The sequence below is a fragment of the Coffea eugenioides genome, chromosome 6 (genome assembly GCF_003713205.1).
Source record: "Coffea eugenioides isolate CCC68of chromosome 6, Ceug_1.0, whole genome shotgun sequence".
Lineage (NCBI taxonomy): Eukaryota > Viridiplantae > Streptophyta > Magnoliopsida > Gentianales > Rubiaceae > Coffea > Coffea eugenioides.
In genome coordinates, this window is record NC_040040.1 from 54,577,038 (window position 1) to 54,592,089 (window position 15,052).

The following is a 15,052-nucleotide window of genomic DNA, read 5'->3' on the forward strand; positions in this document are numbered from 1 at the left end:
GCCCAAAAGGGATTGTTCTCCATCAATCCTGTTTGCAAGGAACTGATGACAAATCCCAGGTTGTAGTTTGACAGGTTTGCGGCTTACAAATTATCCACAACAGTCATTCTGGTCGGGCTCAAGCAAAGAATGCATCCAATGTTATTGTTTCTGCATTAAACGTTCAGCATCTCCAAGCTGCACTTCACCTCCTTGCGACTCGTATCCTTTCTCAAACATCTTCTCGATCTGCTCCAGAGATTTGCCTTTCGTTTCTGGAACAATCATGTAAACAAAGGCAACAGAAGTAACTGAAATTGCACTAAAGAGAAAAAAGGTTCCAGCCACGGAAATTGCACGAGAAACAGAATGGAAGGACATGGCAATTAGACCACTGCACACCCTATTACCCACAGCTCCAAGCGCTGATGCTTGAGCACGAAACCTTATAGGAAATATTTCAGATGTCAACACCCAGCAGACTGGACCCATCCCCACAGAAAAGAATGCTACATTTCCACAAACTGACAGTATTGCCAAAGCAATCCCCAAAGATCCATGTCCCAGTAATGAGAGGCTGATTGCCACTGTGAACAAACATGCAGTCATCCCAATTGTGCTTGCATACAGCAGAGGCTTCCTTCCAACTTTGTCAATTTAAAAAGTTGCTACAAGTACAAATACCGTCTTTGTAACACCCACAGCTACTGTAGCAGCAAGAAGCTTTGATTCGCCCTGCATACCAGCAGCTTTAAAGATCTCGGGACTATAATAAACAGTTGCATCAATACCAGTAACTTGTTAGTAACACTGGATTCCAAACCCGGTGAGTAACATCCTGCGCAGTGCAGGAGAAGGGCTTAAAAGTTCACGCCAGACAGGCTTGTCTTCATAGTTTTGTGCATCAGTATTTCCAGCAGCCAATTGAATTTCTGCTAATCTCTCCTCGACCTCTGCATCATTTTCATTTGTTTTTAACAGAACAGACCTAGCTTCTTCAACTCGGTTCTGCACAACCAACCACCTTGGTGACTCGGGGATTACAAATAAAGCAAATGCTATCAAAACTGAGGGCACAATTCCCACAACCAGCATTATCCTCCAATTTATGTGTGCTGGAAGCCCGGAAAATGCATAATTAGAGACATAACCAAGAAGAATTCCGATATTAATGAAAATTTCTGGAAAGGAGGTGAGTGAGCCTCTAGCAACAGTAGGTGATATCTCCGCAATATAAACAGGTGCAATCAAAATATATGTTATTGTTGAACTTTCTTAGAACACAACAAAAAAAATGGCAATACAAGTGGGGGGATGAGCAACTATCTTCATTCTCTCCACACTAACATGAACAACACAACTCAAACTGAACTCCTTGATCGAGAAACAATCATACAGAACTTTACTAGTAACGGCATCTTCTTGTTCTTGTCCACTACTAGTCCTCATCAAGCATGGAAATTCGTTGCTTTCTCTTGTCAAACACAGTTTTGAAAGATTCCTGTTCTACACGTAACTGCCCTTGAAATACACTCTGTTGCCTCTGCTATGTGAAGCTGTGATCGACCCCTCGAAGCTATCTTGCAACTATGATCTTAGACAACATTATGCTTGTGCATTTGCGAGTGATTTCAGAGGAGGGTCTTGCAAAGGCCCCTAAAGTGTTTGAAAGAAAAATAGCAGCAACTTTCTAAGAATCAAGTCATCAAAATTATATGAAAAAAAAAAACCTCCTAGCTTACCAAGTGATTGGAATATTTTACTTATCAATATCGACTTTTCAATTACATTATTGTGTTATTTTATATCCATGTTATCTTTTTGGGACTAATTATTGTTTTATAAAGTTTGAGAACACTTTATAGACATGTAGCTACCACAATAAAACTTGCACGTTTTATGCACGATTTAAAACCCATCTAATGTTAGTAATAGGTTGCAAATTTTATTTGAAGATGATGCCTAAATTATATCATTATATTTGTCTCAAGATTATGCATTCAGATTTAATACCAAATGCTTTCATTCGTCAAGATAAAATTACATTTTGGTGGAACGATAGAATTTTTTCATTCATTGCAATCAACTTAGTAGAATCATCACAAGAAACTGTTTCTAAATAGGTAGTAGGCTTTCCAACTCCATCGATTTCTTCTGCAACATATAAAGTATATGCAAGCAAATTCGAATATCTTTGTAGTGGTCGAATATTTCTCCTTAGTCTATCTTTGGCTATGTAATATTGCTCCTCCTTTTTTGAATTATTTTCATCAGTAGATTCCAGCGCATCTATTGACATTTGCTAAATAGAAGAGGCGAATTGAGAAGGATCATAACTACCAATTTCAAGCTCCATATGCTTCTACGCACTATCATCTGCATGACAAAAAACAGAATACTCCTTTTTGGAAGACAACATAGAGAATTTGTCAAAAGTAACATCTCTATTGATAAAAATTTTAGAGATTTAGTATTAGAATATCACAATTTGTACCCTTTCACTCCAAATACATACCCAAGAAAAATACATTTTTTAACTCAAGATTACAATTTTTCATTATTCACATACATGTATGCTAGACACCCAAAATTTTTAGGTTAGAATAATCAATAGGAGTACCTGACCAGACTTCTTTAAGAGTTTCGAAATCAAGAGTTGCAGAAGGAGCACGGTTGACAATGTAACAAGCCATGTAGATTGCCTCTATCCAAAAGTCCTTTATCAACCTTGCATTAGAAATTGTACACCTTACTTTCTTCAAAAGTATTATGTTCATATGTTCGACCACACCATTTTGTTGAGACGTTATTTTGATAGTGCGATGCCGAACATTTTTTTTTTTATTCTTGCAAAATTCATCAAATTCACCTTTACAAAATTCCATGCTATCATCTATTCTAAACTGCTTGATATGTCTACCTATTTGTATTTTAATCAAAACTTTTCATTGCTTGAAAGTGAGGTAAACATCATTCTTTTATTTAAGAAAATAAATCCAAATTTTTCTTAATTAATCATCAATGAAAGTCAACATATACTTGGCACTACCCTTAGATGGAATACGAGATGGACCCTATAAATCTAAATGAATGCGATCAAGAGTACCTTTCGTCTAATGAATTGTTAGTAAACTAAAACTAACTCTTTTATACTTCACAAAAATATAATATTAACAGAATTCCAATGGTCCAGTACTCTGCCTGCAAAAAAGTTCCCTTTTCCTTAGTATGTTCAAGCCTTTCTCGCTCATATGCTCCAAATGTATATGTCATAATTTAGTGATATCAAAATCAAAGATAATGACGAGACCACAACCGAACCATCAGGAACATGTTTAACATTAATGAGTGTCCTCATAATGCTATCATACTTTTTAATTCAGACTGTACCCTTACTAATAATATCACAAACGATATTATTGTCCATCAAAATAATTTCACCATTACACGGTTCATAAGTGGAAAACAAATTTCTATTGGGACACATGTGATAAGAATACCCTGAATCTAAAATCCATTCATTTTTAAATTTTGTTCCATCATTAGTCATAAAGAAAATATTTTATCAGTCTCATCAGCTGCAACACGAGTTTTATTAGCCTTAGTATTTTTCTCACTAGGTTTCTCCTTTTGCTTTAATTTATTTTATGATTTAAAACAATTTGCCTTAATGTACCTTATTTTATGACAATAATTGCACTCCAAATTTCTATATTTGGATTTAGATCTAGATAGAGGCATATCGACTGTTCTCTTTTATCAGTTCCAAACCTTTCGCTTGACTTCCATTAATTTTTCTAGTGATATCCCTATCTATTTGCTCCTTAAATTTTAATACAAATTTAATTTTCTGATATGAAATTGTTTCTTTTTCGTAAATCATAGTATTGTGAAAATATTTAAAGAACTAGGGAACGAAACACAAATGTAATAGAGTCTGATCCTCATTATCAATTTTTGCATTTATATTCTCCAAATTCATAATAATGAAATTAAATTTATCAAGATGTCAGAGTATAGATGTACCTTCAGAGTTCAGTCATCCGAAACATATACAGACTTTGCTCTAAATAAAGTCGATTCTTAAATATTTTCTTTATATACAAAACTTTAAAACTTGTCCCACATGGTTTTAGTTGAAGTTTCAATGGTTGCCTCCTGTAAAAACTCGTCAGAGATTTAAGAGAATATTGCACCTAGCTTTTTTATTCATCTCAATAAAATTTGCATCTATCACACTCTCTAACTTTTTCTCAACTCCATCTTAAACCAAAATGGCGTTCGTTTTAAACTGCCATGATAAGTGACTAATTTACGTAATAATTGTATGATATTTTATATTATTTTTAGTCACTTTGGTTATATTATTGGAAGAAAATGAATCATTTTGGCTATAATTGGTGAAAATACTTTTAAGTGATTACATGAGGTTTTTATCACTTTTTACTTGGATTTTGTGCATTTTGACAGTTTTGACACATTTTTGTATTTCGGATATAACTTGAGCTATAGTGATAGGATTGAGATAATTCTTGAACCAATTTGAAGATAAGAGATAGATCTACAACTTTGGTGAAGACATCTAAATCCAGTTTGAAGGTTTTCCAAGTCAAAAAGCCGAATTACAGTAGCCAATTTCTATTGGTCGAAGCTAAAACAGTGCAATGAGCAGTCAAGGGTATTTCAGTCATTTCTCAGCTTACATAGATCCAAATGAGGTGATTCTTAATGCATTGGAAAGTAATTCAAAGGGCTACAACTTTTATGTTTTCATCAAGAGTTAAATCAGCTTCTATCATCAAGAAAAGTTCAGTTGAAGTTGAGGCAAAATCAGAGCAGCAGTGAAGTTTGAACCGAAAGTGCACAAAAAGTCAGTGTAGCAATCCGGCCGGAACTTGGCCGGATTGTGGTCAGAGAAGGCTGCTCTTTACGCGAAAAACTCAATTTCACCTCCAACAAATCACATGTAATGCCAGACATGTGACAAGCACTTTGCAGCTGTAAAAGAGAGGTGTAAGCCTCATTCCTTGACCACTTTTATCTTTATATAGCCAAAACAATTGCAAGATTATATGGGAGATCATATGAGAGAAAGCTTGAAGAGTGCAGAAATGTAGTTCTTTCATTTCCTTAGTGTAGGATAGTTTAGCTAGTTAGTTCATCCTTCTTGTATATTAGCTAGATTAGGATGAAGATGGAGATGAAGAAGGAGGAGTTGAAGCTCAAGTGACATGGATTATCTCTTCTCCAACTCTTTATCTTTTGTATTGGATTCTTAAATATGGTTAATATGCAAGTTCTGGATTTTGTGTTTATTATGTGTCTTTAAAAGTTTATGCCTTGGGTTTGGTTGAACTTTCTATGATTGTTAGTATTTATTATTTGGCTATTTGATTGCTATGATTTGAGCAAGTTATTTAGCACTTTAGCTCTTTAAATCATGATTAATCTGGTACCATTAATTGTGATTATTTAAGATGTTGTTTTTACAATGAAAATTGAGATTTAATACTGGTTCAAGAAGTGCTAAACATAGGGAGTACACTCACGAGAGTAGAGGTGCACCAATGTGGTTTTAGTGATTCATTTCATGTAATTTCATTGAAGAAATGAACTTGTAGCTAATTTCATAACCATGAGAATAGGTATGGATTAGTTATGAGTATAATTGATTCACTACAAAAGTAGGATTCATATGCATAAGAAAATTACACCATAACTAGTCTAGATAGTAGTACTCAATGATTCAAATATAACACTTGCATGAGTAGTTAGGGACACCATAATCTAAGGAGCTTTCAATTATTATTTTGCATAAGTTCAGTAGGTTTCATTTCTTATATTTCATTGATAGTCTAAATAATAGAGAAGTTTTAGTAACACTGGTAATTGTTCAATCTTTCTCGTGGGATCGACCCGATACACGCCCTAAACTATTAATTTGACCTATATACTTGCAGTGAAATGGGTGTAAATCAGATTTTTTAACTTGTACGTATAGCAAAAGCCCCGTCAAGTTTTTGGCGCCGTTGCCGGGGAAAATTTGGCAATATCAGTGTGAAGAGCAACTTTATTAGTTTAGACATTTTATTAGTTATAGTGTGAGTTTTATTTTCTGTTATTTTAGTGTTTATTTTGTGTATGTGTTTTATTACCTATTCTTCTTACTAATTTTTCTCTTAAGTTGTTTAAAAGCAATTTTAGGTAATGAGGAGGGTAGGCCAATTTGGAGGACAATGCTTGAAAAATGAAAGATTGGCAATGGATGGTTTTCCAGTGCAAAACTCCTTCAATAGAGGTAACCAAGAAATCACTAAAGGTATGTCTTTTGAAAATAGTTTGAAGTGCTTAAAGGCAAAATTTGATGTTATTATGTTACAAGTTCAAATAGACACAATTAGGCATGAAATTGAGCAAAGGAGGAATGCTAATGCTTTTAACTCTTATCGTGTGATTTGTGACTTGTGTGGAAGTTATCATGCTACTCATACATGTAGACAAGCACAAAATGTGGATTATTATGATGAATTTGGGCATTGCAATCCTTATCTTGATCAATATGGTCCTAATTGGGGCAATTCTTGTGCTTATGGTTGGGATAATCAATGTGCTAATAGTGCTTCTTCTTGTTTATATGATTACCAATCCGAATGTATCTACTATGAATCAAAATCATCTTGGGAATTGGCAATAGAGAAGTTAGCTAATGCACCTCTATCTTGGAAATTAGAAAGTGAACCATTAGCTAATGATTCTAATGCATCTTGGGAGCTAGCTGTAGAAAATTCTTCTAATCAATTTGATTTAGCCATAGAAAAGCTAGCAAATGCAACCTCCAACCGTTTTGATAGGGTTGAGAAAATGTTAGATGAATTAACTTCTCACTTTGATAGAATACAAGACCAATTATATGCATTGTGTGAAGTTATTTATTCTAATGATATGCAAAATGACCCTATTATGAATGGTGGGAATGTTGTATGTGGCAATGGATTAAATTTTGATTAAAATGATAAATCTAATTTGTGTTTCAATGAGAAAATGTCCATTTCACAAGATAGTACCTTTGAAACTAACATTGAACCTCAAGAGGTGAGCCTTAACGACTCATTTTTCACCCCTCTTGAGGAATGTGGTGATTGTATAGGTTCTAAAGGTATTATAGCCCAAGAAAGCGATGTAAATGTTCCTTTGGTGAGTACTCAAGTAGTGCATGTTCAAGGTAATATCTACGATTCAGTTGAGTTAGGTAAGCTACTTCCACCTCTTATATCATTAGAACACATGACTCATGTGATCGAGTCACCTCTTAATGATCCACCACGGCCTAAAATGGTGGATTATTCGTTAACTAAATCTCCTTAAAAAATGAGGTGATATAGTCAAGCTAATGACTATAAAGAAGCGCTTGTTGGGAGGCAACCCAACGATTTCTTGTTTTTAGTAGCTTTTAAGTTGTTTAAACTAGTGTTTTTGTGTGTTTTATAGATGGCAATGGCAAGGGTTCATGCAAATCATTTCAAGTGCAAAGGAGTTTATAAGGAGAGGAGACCGATGTGAAAAAAAAGAGAAGTTTAACCTTTATTTTTTGAGTTTACAATGCTTAATTTCATGTTGTGAGGTTAAGTTAGACATTTGCATGAAGTTGACGTGCATTCAAGTGTTTAAATGTGTTCATGACCTATTTGCACTCTTTTGAACCATTTGAGCACCATCATGTGCATTGGAAGTGTTAAGGGGACTATTTGATCCAAGAACTTCAACCCTCAAATTGCATTTTACATATTTTTAATTTGTTTTGAGGTATTGAGATTCATGTTTAAGTCACTTTTCATGTGCGTGAAGTGTTGAATTGTTCAAAATTTCATTGTAGAGCACGAATTGTAGAGTGTGTTTCAAATTGGGGTCAAACTGAAAATTGTAGAAACTTGTGCAATAAATGCAGATTCAATGGATCCGAGCTCGGATCCACTTCTGCAATCAGAATTTTTTTTTGCAGCACAATCCGGCCAGAAATCCGGCCAAATTTTGGCTGGATTCACGGCCAGATTAATAGGAGAGGACGAAAAAAATTTTTCTGGCTCACTGGCCAGAATCCCTCCAATTTCTGGCCGGATATGAACAGTAACCAGCATAAGAGGAATCCGTGAACGTCTCACATTTTTCCTTCCTTTCTTCTTCAACTTTCACACACACTAACACCCCAAAACACATACTACTCACTAAAATTTCTCTTTTCACCATCAAATCTTCAAACTAACTTTACCAAAACACTTGTCCTTACCTCTAGAGATGATTTCATTGTTTAAACTTCTTCAAAAACAAGCTTTAATTTGGATTTGAGCTTGGCAAGAACAAGGGTTTCAAATTTTTGAACTCTCCATTTGAGGCCGAATTGGAGTGAGATTTTTGGAGGTTTCTTCTCCATTTGCATCCATAATCATCAAAAACAAGTTTGAGGTAATAAATCTTCACCAAATGTTGTCATTTGAATTTTGCCATTTATCAATTTTGTCTAATTTTTGGGTAATTTTGAATTTTTTTCATTTTGTGAAGTTTGGTGCTTTACATTGTGCTTATTGAGCTTATTAACGATTATTGGTGATATTTAACTCATGGGTTTGTGATTATTTGGTGAATTTTTGCTAATTTTGATGCTTTATTTGGCTTGGTGACAAAGTTGCATATTAAGTGGCCAATGTAGCATTTTAATTAGTTGAGTGAGAGTTTTTGATATTCATGTGAGTAATTTAGATTACCTAATGAATGAAAAGGTGTTTGATTGAATGATTTCTTGAATTCTTAGGTAATTCTAAAAGAAGTGGCGAATTGAAGATGGCATTAATTGATGAAAATCATGCACTTATAATCTTTGTGGTTCAATGGTTTTCGGTATTTCATGAATTCTCACGAAGATCGTTTATATTTTGGTTTGGTGTGTTTGCCTCCATTTTAAGATTACTTTTGTACTTGAGGGAACTTGATCATTCATGACAAAATGTATAAATGGAAATTACTTTGTTCATGATGGTGGAATTATTTTGTGAAATTAGCTTCCCTTTGCTTTGGATACTAATGCATAAATTTGATTAGCAAAGATTGGCTCATTTCATGTTTTTATCCCTTGAACATTGTATGGTTCCACATGCTTGATCTTTTTCCCCTTTTCCCTTGATTTGCATGTTTTCTTCTTGTTGGGTGCAACCTTTTATTCTTAAGAAGTTGTTTTCTTTTGATTTTGTCTTTTTCAGGGTGCATTAATTGAACTCTCCATTCTTTCTCAAACAAAGTTGGAAATTCATCACTTGACCATGGATTTGGATAGCGCAAGTTCATTAGGGGAGTACTACTTTCTCTTACTTTTGTTATTTTCCCTTTCTCACATTGAGGACAATATGAAGTTTAAGTGTGGGGGAGGGAAATATTTGAACTTGCATTTTAATGCTATGTGATGATATTTTGTGGATTTAAATGCTTAGAAATGTTGGAATTGTGCTTGAAAATTTTTCCATGTAGATAATTTGCTTGAAAATGGGTTTGTTAGCAGGGAGTTTCGTCCATTTATAAGGGAAAACTCTGTCAAAAATTTCTAAAATCTTATCCAATATTTCACTATGGCCCAAAAAATTCTCCAAATTTTTGCACTTTTATTTAAAAAGGGCCAATTTGTTCCAACTTTAAATGTCTAATTCTTCCATTTGTTGAAATGTTATATGTATTTTGGAAGGTTTAATCCTCATTTAACTTGGAAATGATTATTATGCAATTAGAATTTTTACATTTTAGAAAGTATATCCGGTAAAGTGAAGAAAATTATGTCTATAATTGTGCATGTTTAATGAGATTTCTCCTCTTTACTTAATTTAGCAAGTAAGTGATTCATATAGTTAATAAAAGCTGTACTCTCCTTTGATTATTCTTATATATTTTCTAAGAGGGAATATCTATTTATTGTTCTTTATTTTTGAAAAAGAAAAAAAAAAGAAAAGAAAGTAAATAAAAATTGTTGTACTCCAATGATTCTTGTACCAAGTAACCGGGGGTTGGCATCTACAAATGTCAACATTCACGTAAAAAGGTACTTGAATTAAGAGTATGCATAGTAACTTGAATAGGTGAAATGTTGAGTAACCGAAAATTTTCACCTAAAAGTGTCGATTTTCGCGTAAAAAGGCATTCTCACTATTTAAGTAAAATTAGTATGAATAAATCCCTCTTAGTTGTAAAATTTTGAGAAAAAGATGATTATAGGAGTAGGAAGGCTATAAATCGACTATGTGATTTGGTTATTTGTGAAATTAGGTTAGGGTGAGAGATTAAATTTAACTTGTTGAAATTAGGGTATAATTATCTTTCCTTTACTTGATATTATGAGTATTTAGTGTAAATTGAATAATTGTATAATGATTGTTTTCCAAGTCATAAGGAATTAAATTTGATAAAAGTGCATATATTGTTTCACCTCTTGAATCATTGTAGTTGATTATGTGTGGATTGTTTGAGGACAAGCAATGATTTAAGTGTGGGGGAGTTTGATAAATGACTAATTTATGTAATAATTGTATGACATTTTATATTATTTTTAGTCACTTTGGTTATATTATTGGAAGAAAATGAATCATTTTGGCTATAATTGGTGAAAAATGCTTTTAAGTGATTAAATGAGGTTTTTATCACTTTTTACTTGGATTTTGTGCATTTTGATAGTTTTGACACATTTTCGTATTTCGGCTATAACTTGAGCTATAGTAATCAGATTGAGATGATTCTTGAACCAATTTGAAGATAAGAGATAGATCTACAACTTTGGTGAAGACATCCGAATCCAGTTTGAAGGTTTTCCAAGTCAAAAAGCCGAATTACAGTAGCCAATTTCTCTTGGTCGAAGCTAAAATAAGGCAATGAGCAGTCAAGGGTATTTTGGTCATTTCTCAGCCTACATAGATTCAAATGAGGTTATTCTTAATGCATTGGAAAGCTAACTCAAAGGGTTACAATTTGTATGTTTTGGTCAAGAGTTAAATCAGCTTCTATCATCAAGAAAAGTTCAGTTGAAGTTGAGGCAAAATAGGAGCAGCGGTGAAGTTTGAACCAAAAGTGCGCAAAAAGTCAATGTAGCAATCTGGCTAGAACTTGGCCGGATTTATGGCCGGATTGTGGTCAGAGAAGGCTGCTCTTTACGCGAAAAACTCAATTTCACCTCCAACAAGTCACATATAATGCCAGACATATGACAAGCACTTTGCAGCTGTAAAAGGGAGGTGTAAGCCTCATTCCTTAACCACTTTTATCTTTATATAGCCAAAACAATTGCAAGATTATATGGGAGATCTTACGAGAGAAAGTTTGAAGAGTGCAGAAATGTAGTTCTTCCATTTCCTTAGTGTAGGATAGTTTAGCTAGTTAGTTCATCCTTTTTGTCTATTAGCTAGATTAGGATGAAGATGGAGATGAAAAAGGAGGAGTTGAAACTCAAGTGACATGGGTTATCTCTTCTCCAACTCTTTATCTTTTGTATTGGATTCTTAAATATGGTTAATATGCAAGTTCTGGATTTTGTGTTTATTATGTGTCTTTAAAAGTTTATGCCTTGGGTTTGGTTGAACTTTCTATGATTGTTAGTATTTATTATTTGGCTATTTGATTGCTATGATTTGAGCAAGTTATTTAGCACTTTAGCTCTTTAAATCATGATTAATCTGGTACCATTAATTGTGATTATTTAAGATGTTGTTTCTGCAATGAAAATTGAGATTTAACACTGGTTCAAGAAGTGCTAAACATAGGGAGTACACTCACGAGAGTAGAGGTACACCTATGTGGTTTTAGTGATTCATTTTATGTAATTTCATTGAAAAAATGAACTTGTAGCTAATTTCATAACCATGAGAATATGTATGGATTAGTTATGAGTATAATTGATTCACTACGAAAGTAGGATTCACATGCATAAGGAAATTACACCATAACTAGCCTAGATAGTAGTACTCAATGATCCAAATATAGCACTTGCATGAGTAGTTAGGGACACCATAATCTAAGGAGCTTTCAATTATTATTTTGCATAAGTTCAGTAGGTTTCATTTCTTATATTTCATTGATAGTCTAAATAATAGAGAAGTTTTAGTAACACCGATAATTGTTCAATCTTCCTCGTGGGATCGACCCGATACACGCCCTAAACTACTAATTTGACATGTATACTTGCAGTGAAACGGGTGTAAATCAGATTTTTTAACTTGTACTGACGTGCGCGGAGTATACATATACAATTAAGCTCATCCTAATCAAGTTTTACATTTATAAACTCCTAAATACCCCACACGCGATTTATCGCAAGTATACGAATCGTGAGCGAGTATAGGGTATTAAGGGTCGATCCCACAAGGAAGATTGCAATTACCGGTACTACTAAAGCTTCTCTATTATTTAGACTATCAAATAATGATAAGAAATTTAACCTACTGCACTTATACAAGAAATTAACAAATGAAAGTTCCTTAGGTTGTGGTATCCCTAACTACTCATGCAAGTGCTATATTTGGATCATTGAGTACTACATCTAGGCTAATTATGGTGTAATTTCCTTATGCATTTGAATCCTACTTTCGTAGTGAATCAATTATACTCATAACTAATCCATACCTATTTTCATGGTTATGAAATTAGCTACAAGTTCATTTCTTCAATGAAATTACATGAAATGAATCACTAAAAACCACATAAGTGCACCTCTACTTTCGTGAGTGTACTCCCTATGTTTAGCACTTCTTGAACTAGTGTTAAATTTCAATTTTCATTGCAGAAACAACACCTTAGATAATCACAATTAATGGTACCAGATTAATCATGATTTCAAGAGCTAAAGTGCTAAATAACTTGCTCAAATCATAGCAGTCAAATAACCAAATAATAAACACTAACAATTATAGAAAGTTCAACCAAACCCAAGGTATAAACTTTAGAAACACATATTGAACACAAAATCCAAAACTTGTATATTAACTAAATTTGGAATCAAATACAAAAGATAAAGAGTTTGGAAGGAATACAACCCTTGTCACATGAGCTTTCTTCCTTGCCTTCTTCATCCTCCATCTTCATCCTAATCTAGATAATAAACAAGAATGGAAAGCTACACTACTCTATACTAAGCTAAACTAACACTAGAGAGATGAAAGAGCTACATTTCTGCAACTTCAAGCTTCTCCCGTATGTCTCTCTATTTTTCTGCTATGAACTCCCCTCTCTCCCTTTTTTACAATGAATTTGGCTATTTAATGATGAAAGGTGGTCAAGAAATGAGGATCACATCTCCCTTTTACAGCTGGGAATGTTTCTCACATGTCTAGCATCCAATGTGAGTTGGTGGAGGTGAAATTGAGTTTTACGCGTACAGAGCAGCCTTTTCTGACCAGTGATCCGAGCTGCTACAGTACCTCGGATCCGTATGGATCCGAGCCCGGATCCACTAACCCAGAAACAACCGAGGGTTCGGATGAATAGTGGATCCGAGTGTGGATCACTTGCTCTATTTTTGGCCCAACTTCAACCAATCTTTTCTTGATGTTAGAGGCTGAACCAGCTCATGTCTAAAACACGAAAGTTGTAGCCTTTTGAGTTATCTTTCTGATGCATCAAGAATCACCTCATTTGGATCTGTGTAGGCTGAGATATGACTGAAATACCCTTGCCTGCTCATTGCCCTGTTCCAGTTTCGACCAGTAGAAATTTGCTATTGTAATTCGGCATTTTGACCTGGAAAACCTTCAAACTGGATTTAGATGTCTTCACCAAAGTTGTAGATCTATCTCTTATCTTCAAATGGGTTCAAGAATCATCCCAATCCGATCATTGTAACTCAAGTTATAGCCGAAATATGAAAATGTGTCAAAACTGTCAAAATACACAAAATCCAAGTAAAAAGTGATAAAAACCTCATTTAATCACTTAAAAACATTTATTCACCAATTATAGCCAAAATGATTCATATTCTTCCAATAATATAACCAAAGTGACTAAAAATAATATAAAATGTCATACAATTATTACGTAAATTAGTCACTTATCAAACTCCCCCACACTTAAATCATTGCTTGTCCTCAAGCAATTCACACATAATCAAATGCAATGATTCAAGAGGTGAAACAATATATGCACTTTGTCCAATTTAATTCCTCAAGAATTGGAAAATAATTATTATATAATTATTCAATTTACACTAAATACTCATAATATCAAGTAAAGGAAAGATAATTATACCCTAAATTCAACAAGTTAAACTTAATCTCTTACCCTAACCTAATTTCAAAAATAAGCAACCCACATAGTCGATTTATAGCCTTCCTCCTCCTATAATCATCCTTTTCTCAAAATTTTACATCTAAGAGGGATTTATTCATACTAATTTTACTTAATTAGTGAGAATGCCTTTTTACGCGAAAATCGACACTTTTAGGTGAAGATTCCCGGTTACTCAACATTTCACTTATTCAAGTTGCAATGCATACTCTTAATTCAAGTATCTTTTTACGCGAAAATCGACATTTGTAGATGCCAACCCCCGGTTACTCGGTACAAAAATCATTGGAGTAGAATAATTTTTTCTTTCTTTTCTTCTCTTTTTTTATTTTTTTTTATTTTTTAAACTAAAGGACAATAAATAGATATTCCCTCTTAGAAAATATATAAGACTAATCAAAGGAGGAGTATAACCTTTTATCAACTATGTCAATCACTTACTTGCAAAATTAAGTAAAGAGAAGAAATCTCATTAAACATGTAAAATTATAGGCATAATTTTCCTCACTTTACCAAATATACTTTCTAAAATGTAAAAATTCTAATTGCATAATAACTATTTCCAAGTTAAATGAGGACTAAACCTTCCAAAATACACATAAAGTTTCAACAATTGGAAGAATAAAAACATTTAAAGTTGGAACAAATTAGCCCTTTTTGAATGAAAATGCAAAAATTTGAAGAACTTTTGGGCCATAGTGACATATTGGACAAGATGTTAGACAAATTTTGACGGAGTTTCCCCATATAAATGGAAGAAAACTCCCTGCCA

At 33.6% G+C, this 15,052-nt stretch overlaps 1 pseudogene; it reads right to left on the reverse strand.

The window, feature by feature from the left end:
• Nucleotides 1–2,672, reverse strand: LOC113774470 (annotated as a pseudogene).
• Between the last annotated feature and the right edge of the window lie 12,380 nt (nucleotides 2,673–15,052).